We start from the raw sequence: 8,729 nt of genomic DNA, 5'->3' as shown, positions 1-8,729 counted from the left end.
TCACAGACTTCTCATTCATATGCAGTAGCAAAATAAAGATTGACCAAGTTCGGCTTCTTGAGGACAGTAGCAGTGCTGCTTACTCCAAGACAGTGCAACTGCTGTTGGAAACAAAACCTAAGGGAGAGGAGTACCCTCCAGCCTTAGATCCATTGAAAGGTATATGTATTTCACAATCTATATAACAATATTTTTGTGTGGGAAAGCAAGTCTTGTTGACTTATGCTAATGTATCCCTACATATATAAAAAGTATACACTTGTTGTGAATTTGGCTCATTGATATGTCTAAGTTGATTAGGATTCAAGGCCAAACCAGACGGGTAAATGAAGATTAGTGCGCACAGGAATTCTTCTAGTATCCTAATGGGTTTTGGAATAGGAAGAGTTATTCCTATTGATTTAGACCTGGAAAGTAAGTTCTATTCTAGTTTGGAATATGAAAGCTAGCTCTCTTTCCTTGTTCTAATAGTTTTAGGAATCCTAATGTGACATGTTTGTAACCAGCACCTATAATCTATAAATAGAGCTGCAGGGAGGTCACATAATGTGTCCTCAGATTAGAGAAGAGATCAAATAGAGATCTCAAAGAGTTCTCAGCTACATATAAACACAGGGGCAGGGAGAGCCAAGGGTGATAGAGAGATCTAGCAAAGGGGTTGGGGATCAGCATAGGGATTTCAATGAGTACTTGTAATCAAGTTGTTATTCTCCATAGTGCTAGTGATTCTCAAGAGAGATCACACAGAGGACGTAGGCAAAATTTTTGTCGAACCTCTATAAAATTCTGTATTCGTGTGCTGTGGTTTTTCTTACTGTGATATTTTGCATCATCATCATATTACTGTTTGCAGTCATAAGTCTATAAAGACAAACAAGATTCTGGGTAAAAGGTGCATATTTACTACAACAGTGTTGTACTCTTTTCATTTCATCATTGAAAGTTTTGTTTCTAATCAAATAATTCCTGGATATATATACACTTCAGTGCACCTATATAAATTATAAAGCTGTGCATGGCTTCTTCGTACGATTTTTTTTTGTCCTTGGATATCTAAATTCTGAACTATCCACTTCTTGATTTCATGTTTACTTTCTCTTTTCTGTTATATTACTTCTGTTAAGTTTATTACTTCTACTGTTGACAGAAAAAAAAAGTGCAGAAGACTTAGATAATTTGAGAATTTGTTAGAGTTAACTCACTCTTTAAGCTGACCTTCATAGTGGTGATCTTGGTTCAGATCTGAAGTTGAAAGATATGCATCTTGTGGAAACATACTACAAATGGACAAACTTAGTGCAGAAGATGGTAAAGAATAATTGCGATGGATGTATTAAATTGGAGGAAAACATTAAGTTAGCAAGAGAGATAGGGAAATTCACCGTCAAAATGTTGAATGGCATGCATAGAAAGAAGAATAGGGAAATTCACATCGCGAAACTGATCGGAGAGAGAAGGAGAAGAGGGAGACAAGAAGAAGAAGAAGAAGAAGAAGAAGAGGAATCTGGATAATTGGGTATTGATCTGAAGTACCTTGCTTTTATGTGTTTTAATTTGTGTTTTTCTTCTGGGTTTTGTGGTTTGATGCTTGGTTGCATGGTTTTTGTGGTTTTGGGTTTTCGAATTGCTTTTCTTTCAAATCTTTTGGAATTACTTTGGACTTTTGTAATCGGATTTTACTTTCAAATTGCCCGACGTAGAGAGAAAGAGAAGTGTGCCGATCAGGTCTTCTCCAAGCGGAAGGAGTTTCTAGGTCTTTTACTTTTCCACTTCTACCAGAAGCCTGTATGGTTATTTCTGTCTTCTTCGATGATGATTGGTTTAAATTCTGGGTGTGACATCATTGAGGTAAATCAGACATTGTATTGGTAGAGAAGTAAATTTTAGATTTTGTTTCTTTTCATGAAATTTGATGCTTTTTGGATTTGATTCTATGGCTGTCTCTCTACCTTTGCTTTTTATTGTTTTTTTTTTTTAAATTAATAAGTTTTTTTTATTAGATAAACAACTCAAATGCTACAACTAGTCTCGTGAGTCGAACTCACAACCTTTCACTTATAAAGAAGAGACTATGCCACTAGACCAAATAGTACTTTGCCTTTGCTACTTTCAGTTTTAATTTGACATGTTCAGCTAAGACATTAACATTGATTTGGGTAATTGGTCAAGTTTTGATTGCTTTGTTGTCTTTTTGATGTTGATTAGCAAAGCTTTTTCATCTTTGGTGATCTACTGCAACGGCTTTGGGTCTGGGTTTGTGATTGAAATTATCTGCTTGTTAATTCAGAGATTGAATCGATCAGTACCTCGACTTGACATGAGCGTCAAAGTGTTCATCATAGGCCTCATCAAAAAGCTCGCGGATCAAGTGGGCCGATGGAGGCTCGCAGGCCCGCAGGGCCATAAGCCCAGCCCGACCGGTCAAAAAGCCAGCAAAAACCCGGCCTGGCCCGTAACAGCCCGTAAACTATTATATTATAATATATATACAGATCATATCCAGAGCGATGTCAGGGTTTAGGGTCACTTTTCGATCGCATATCTACATCTCACCGTTCAGTTTCTAGGTACTAATGTATAGATCATCTCTGCAAAATTTCAGCCAAATTGATGGTCGTTAAGGCATTGATAACTGCTTTAAAACTAGTACGGGTCAGATTGGACAGATTCAGTTCGTCCATTTTTTAAGCGAGTTAGATACCTTAATGACCATCAATTTGGCTGAAATTTTGCAGAGATGATATATACATTAGTATCTAGAAACTGAACGGTTGAGATGCGAATATGTTCAGTCTCAAACATATTCATGGGGACCATGTTCCCATCCTTTTGGGAGTGCATCGATCTCCCCTAGCCACTATTCAGCGTCGGCAAAAGTGCTTCTGTTTTTAGAGCTTCTAGGTAAGGCATGAAGCTTGTGCAGAGGTAATGAAATCTGGTTGGGTGTGTGAGCCACAGAACCAACCTATGTTACAAGTTTCTCAGAAGATTATGCATACGCGTTTCTCCCTTAATGATTGGCAGAGAAATACTTTTGGATGTAGACGCAGGGAGATTGAGTTCTTGCGTGGCAGACTCCAGGTTCTTCTTGATTTACCTGCTTCAGAATCTAACCAATAGGAGAGTTTGTCTTTGTCCTCAAAATTGGAAGGTCTGCTTGCGCAGGAGCATGATTACTGGAAGCAAAGGGCGAAGATTACTTGGCTAGCTGAAAGTGATCGTAATACTAAGTTTTTCCACAGGAAGGCGTCCTATCGACAAGCAAAAAATCGTTTTCTTGGGCTCTTTTATAACCAGGGGGTATGGCAGTCCACGGAGGGGGGTATTGAGGTTGTGGTTATGGATTATTTTGGTTCGATGTTCAGGGCAGGTGAGGTTGATTTGTCTCATATGTAATCTGTAGTGGCACTGGTTTAGCCAAGGGTCACACCGGAAATGAACTTTGTGCTCCTTACACGGCAACTGAAATTAGAGTTGCTCTCTTTCAGTTGTATCCCACCAAGGCTCCTGGACCGGATGGGATGCCTCCTTTATTTTTTCAGCAATATTGGGATACTATTGGATCTGATGTTGTGTGTGCAGTTCAGAGCTGGCTCCATTCTGGTCAGTTACTTGCTTCGATTAATTACACACATGTTTGTCTTATTCCAAAAGTTAAAAACCCTACTTGCATGTCAAATTTGAGTCCCATCGCTCTGTGTAATGACATCTATAAGATTTGCTCTAAGGTGTTCGCTAATAGATTGAAGGGTATACTCTCCCAGATTATTTCTCCTTTTCAGAGTGCTTTTATTCCTGGGCGTTTAATATCTAACAATACTCTTATTGCCAATGAGGTTTCTCATTTCATTCATAATAACCGTTCCAGTTCTGATGAAGTGATGTCTCTTAAGCTTGACATGAGTAAGGCTTATGACCGCATGGAGTGGGTTTTCTTGGAGGCAGTCTTATTTCGGTTGGGATTTGATGAGTCCTGGATACAGGTCATTATGCAGTGTGTGAAGTCTGTGCGTTATTCTTTTTTGATTAATGGGAAGCCTCGTGGCTACTTGGCACCTACCAAAGGTTTGAGGCAAGGTGACCCGTTATCACCATACCTATTCCTGCTTTGTACTGAAGTGTTTTAAGCTCTATTGGAGCATAAGGCTACTCATGGGCAACTTCAAGGGGTTCAGATTTGTTCAGGGGCTCCTACTATCCACCACCTTTTATTTGCATATGGTAGCCTTCTGTTTGGAAAGGCTAATTTAGAGGAATGTTTTCATATTCAGGATGTCTTGTTGGATTATGAGTTAGCTTCGAGCTAGAAAGTTAATTTCTCTAAAAGCAGTATAGTCTTTAGTAAGAAGGTGTGCCCTTCTTTGCAGCAGCTGATTGCAGGTTCACTTGGTGTGGTTATTGTGGACAAACATGACAAATATCTGGGTCTACCTATTTATTTGGGGAGAAATAAAACTGAGTCTTTTGCTTACATACAGGAGCGTTTGAACAAGAAGCTTGAAGGTTGGCAAGGCAAACTTCTGAGCAGTGCAGGGAAGGATCTTCTTATAAGGGTAGTTGCTCAGTCCCTTCCTTCATATACTATGAGTTGCTTCTTATTACCTAAGCATTTTTGTGATTCACTGCATCAGAAGTGTGCTAAGTTCTGGTGGGGCAGTAAGGGTGAGAATCAGAAAACTCATTGGTTATCTTGGGACCAATTATGTCAACCCAAAGTGGCAGGTGGAATGGGTTTTCGGGATTTGCATGCACATAATTTGGCTCTTTTGTCAAAGCAGGGTTGGAGGTTAATTAGTAATTCGGGTTCTCTTTTGGCTCGATTGTATCAAGCTAGGTATTTCCCTAATGGTGACTTCTGGTCTAGTGAGCTTTCTTCATCACCTTCTGCATGCTGGAGGGGTATACATACAGCAAAACATATTTTGAGGAGGGGTGTCCGCTGGCAGGTAGGGAATGGACAGTCAGTAAAGATATGGGAGGATCCTTGGATCCCAAGACCCTCTACTTTTCTTCCTATTATTTGTCATGTGGATGGCCCATAGAGGGTTGCTGATTTGTTACTTCCAGGTTTTACTTGGAATCAGGTTCTTGTTAATCAGTATTTTGCCCCTGAGGATGTGGATTTTATTCTTTCTATATCTCTTAGTCAGCGTGATGTACCCGATCGTCTTATTTGGCATTATGATAAGAGGGGAAGATTCTATACTAAAAGCGCTTATGCTCTGGCTTTTAGTGAGCTTCATGATAGTGGGGTAGCTACTTCTAATCCAGTTAATATTTCTTCTTTTTGGAAGCAGATTTGGTTTGCTCAAATTCCTGGTAAGGTTAAAGTTCATTGGTGGAAAGTTTGCTCTTCTGTCCTTCCTACAGCTGCTAAGCTACGTACTAGACGAGTCTTAGTCCAGGATGGTTATTGGTTTTGCAATGATCAGGATGAATCTATTAATCACATGCATTATGAGGGATTGTCAGTTTGTAAAGGATCTGCTCTCTTTCTTCCCTGAGTTGCATGGTGTCCTACATATTGATTGCAATGAAGGTACGTCAATTGTTACTTGGTTGGCATCTTGCTTTGAAGCTCTCTCTAAAAAGAATGTGGCCCTTTTACTGTTTGTTGGATGGTTTGTATGGAAGGAGCGTAATCTGAGAGTGCGGTCAAATAAATTTGTTTCTTTGACCCACTTGCAGTTTCAGATCAGATCCTTCTTTACGTTGTTTCAGTCTCATTTGGTTACTACTCGGAGTACTTCTGGGATGATTAGGCCAGGTTGGTCCCCGCCTTCTTCCGGCTGGCTAAAGGCCAATTGTGATGGTGCTTTTGATTTGTTATCTAAATCTAGTGGGATAGGAGTGGTTATACGTGATGCATTGGGTGACATTGTTGGCGGTGCATGCATCAAGGTTAATTATGTTACCTCCCCTGAAGCTATAGAAGCCATGGCTTGCAGGGCTGCTTGCTCCCTAACAGTACAGTATCATCTTTCTCCCATTTTCTTTGAGACAGATTGTCGGCAATTAGTCTCTTCTGTTGAGTCTGGGGGTGAAGAAACCTCACCCTTGGGTCGTGTTATCAAGGATATCAACTCCTTTCTACAGGTGCTAGTTGGATCTTCTTTGAGGCATGTGTACCTTGAGGCCAATACAGCTGTCCACAACTTAGCTAAACTTGCTCTACTTTCTTCTTTCAATTTATCTTGGAGTGGGCATGTCCCTCCAGTTATTAGAAGCTTTATTGCTTCCCATTGTACCCATTGATTGATCAATTTAATCAGTTCGTTTTTCCCCTAAAAAAAATATATGCAGGCTCAGTTCAAGGTGAGTTTAGGGTTTCATATTGTAGATAAATATGTGTGTGTGTGTGTGTGTGTGTGTTTATAAATATAAATATAAATATATATATATATAAGATATATATGCATTACCGCATAATAAATATATATATACTGATATACATATATAGATATATGTGTGTGTGTGTGTGTGTGTGTGTGTGTGTGTGTGTGTGTTTATATATATGTGTGTGTGTGTGTGGAAGTTCTTATACTTCTATATAGAATATGTGCATATATATATATTCTACATATCATGACTACGGTTGAGCATTGGTAATGCGATTGGAAAATATGGTGAAATTTGCTAAATTTTTTACCACACTCATAATTTATTATAATAATCTCATCTAACGGTCGGTTTTTCCATTTTCTTTGAATTGATAGGGGTTGCTCTTTGGAGTGTATGATATATAAATATAGGTTTATAAGAGTAACTAAGTTTGACCTTGTTGATCGAATTCGAAACGAGAACCAAATTGGCTGGATTTTTTACAACCTCCATAAAACATTATAATCTCTCCATCGAGCGGTTGGTTTCTCTAAATTCATTTTCCACTTCATGATTGCTTTAGAATGAACCTCAACAATTTAAATGCAATGTACAAGTCATAGAACTTTAGGAGGCAAATTGGTATAGGCCAACGTCTTTGTAATTAAAATTGAAATTTTAATCTTATGTACATGCACATCCATCGATGGGATATTTAAAGACGTGATGTGAAAAAATAAACACATTTCGCCGTCGTCAAGCCATTCGTCAACCAAGAAGACATACAAGTGACGACGGTTGACCAATTTGATCGGATTCAAAATATGGTGAAATTGGCTAAAATTTTTACCACACTCATAATTTATTGTAATAATCTCATGGGCCGGTCTGTTTTTCCATTTTCTTTGAATTGATAGGGGTTGCTCTTTGGAGTGTATGATATATAAATATAGGTTTATAAGAGTAACTAAGTTTGACCTAGTTGATCAAATTCGAAACAAGGACCAAATTTGTTGAATTTTTTACAACCACCATAAAACATTACAATCTCTCCATCGAGCGGTTGGTTTCTCTAAATTCATTTTTCACTTCATGGTTGCTTTAGAATGAACCTCAACAATTTCAATGCAATGTACAAGTCATACAATTTTAGGAGGCAAATTGGTATAGGCCAACGTCTTTGTAATTAAAATTAAAATTTTCATCTTATGTACACGCACATTCATCGATGGGATATTTAAAGACGTGATGTGGAAAAAAAAAAACACATTTCGCGGTCGTCATGCCATCGGTCAACCAAGAAGACATACAAGTGACGACAGTTGACCAATTCGATCGGATTCGAAAATAAGGTGAAATTAGCTAAATTTTTTACCACACTCATAATTTATTGTAATAATCTCATGCAACGGTCGGTTTTTCCATTTTGTTTGAATTTATAAAAGTTTCTCTTTGGAGTGTACGATATATAAATATAGGTGCGTAAATTAATATAAATTATATAAATTATAAAATTATATATATTTTTTTTTTTCAGAAATGTAGCCGTTTCCTACCATTGGATCTGGAGAGTGGAGACCAGCCTTCTAGATGACCTAGGTTAGACGATTGAGATTTGAGATTCAGACTAACCCATTAATTAAAGACCTACACTTCTCTCTTTCTCAGCCGCTGTGCCTCCATTCTCTCCATCACTCCAAACTTTTCTCACATCGCTCCTCATCATTCACGACTCACAGTCTCACATCGATCTTTCGATCCTCTCCCTATGACTCACTTTCTTCGTCTTCCTCTTGATAGAAGGGCATTCTTGCAGCCTTGCAAACCCATATATGAGAGAAGGGCCAACAGAATGTATCTAAGGTGATTATGAATCTAGGCTTCGTTTGTTCATAAATTCCATCACATCGACTCACTTTCTTCCTCTTCCTCTGCAGATTACTCGTTGCCTGAGGATTTGATAGCTCAGGAAGGTATTGATCCTTTTAGTTTTTTACTCCTTGATGTCTACTCTGGTTTTAGTTTTGCGATTAATTGGTTTGTTTGTTTGAATAGGTACCGAAGCTGCACCAAGGAGTATATTGGCTGTTTTATATGAATATGATGTTTATATTTGTTGATGTTTTTTAGATTTGTGGAGCGCGATGCTGTGCATAAGGCTCTTATGGCCCTTTTGAGGTAGGTAAATATGATCTGTTTCTGTTTTTGATATGCAATCATCATGTCTTCTCTTTTTGATTAGTTAATTTTCAGTTTCTGTTTTAAATGGAGCGATCGGAAAATCTGACAAGTTTGAGTTTTATTTCTTTGTTTGTTCATGCTTCAGAACTCGTACATATATCTGCAATCGAGCATGGACTGAAACGATGGCTTTTGAATCAAGGTTATGGCTCTTTTTTTTCCCTTTT

At 38.3% G+C, this 8,729-nt stretch overlaps 1 long non-coding RNA gene across 1 annotated transcript; it reads left to right on the top strand.

Moving 5' to 3' along the window:
* Nucleotides 1-8,055: 8,055 nt before the first annotated feature.
* On the top strand, nucleotides 8,056-8,469 carry LOC121053129. Its single transcript, XR_005810849.1, has 3 exons — nucleotides 8,056-8,184; nucleotides 8,259-8,294; nucleotides 8,377-8,469. It is a non-coding gene; the product is annotated as an uncharacterized LOC121053129 (long non-coding RNA).
* Nucleotides 8,470-8,729: the final 260 nt, after the last annotated feature.

Source organism: Rosa chinensis, chromosome 5 (assembly GCF_002994745.2).
Source record: "Rosa chinensis cultivar Old Blush chromosome 5, RchiOBHm-V2, whole genome shotgun sequence".
Classification (NCBI taxonomy): Eukaryota; Viridiplantae; Streptophyta; class Magnoliopsida; order Rosales; family Rosaceae; genus Rosa; species Rosa chinensis.
Note: the sequence above shows the minus strand (reverse complement) of the source record. Positions and strands in the feature narration are given on the sequence as shown.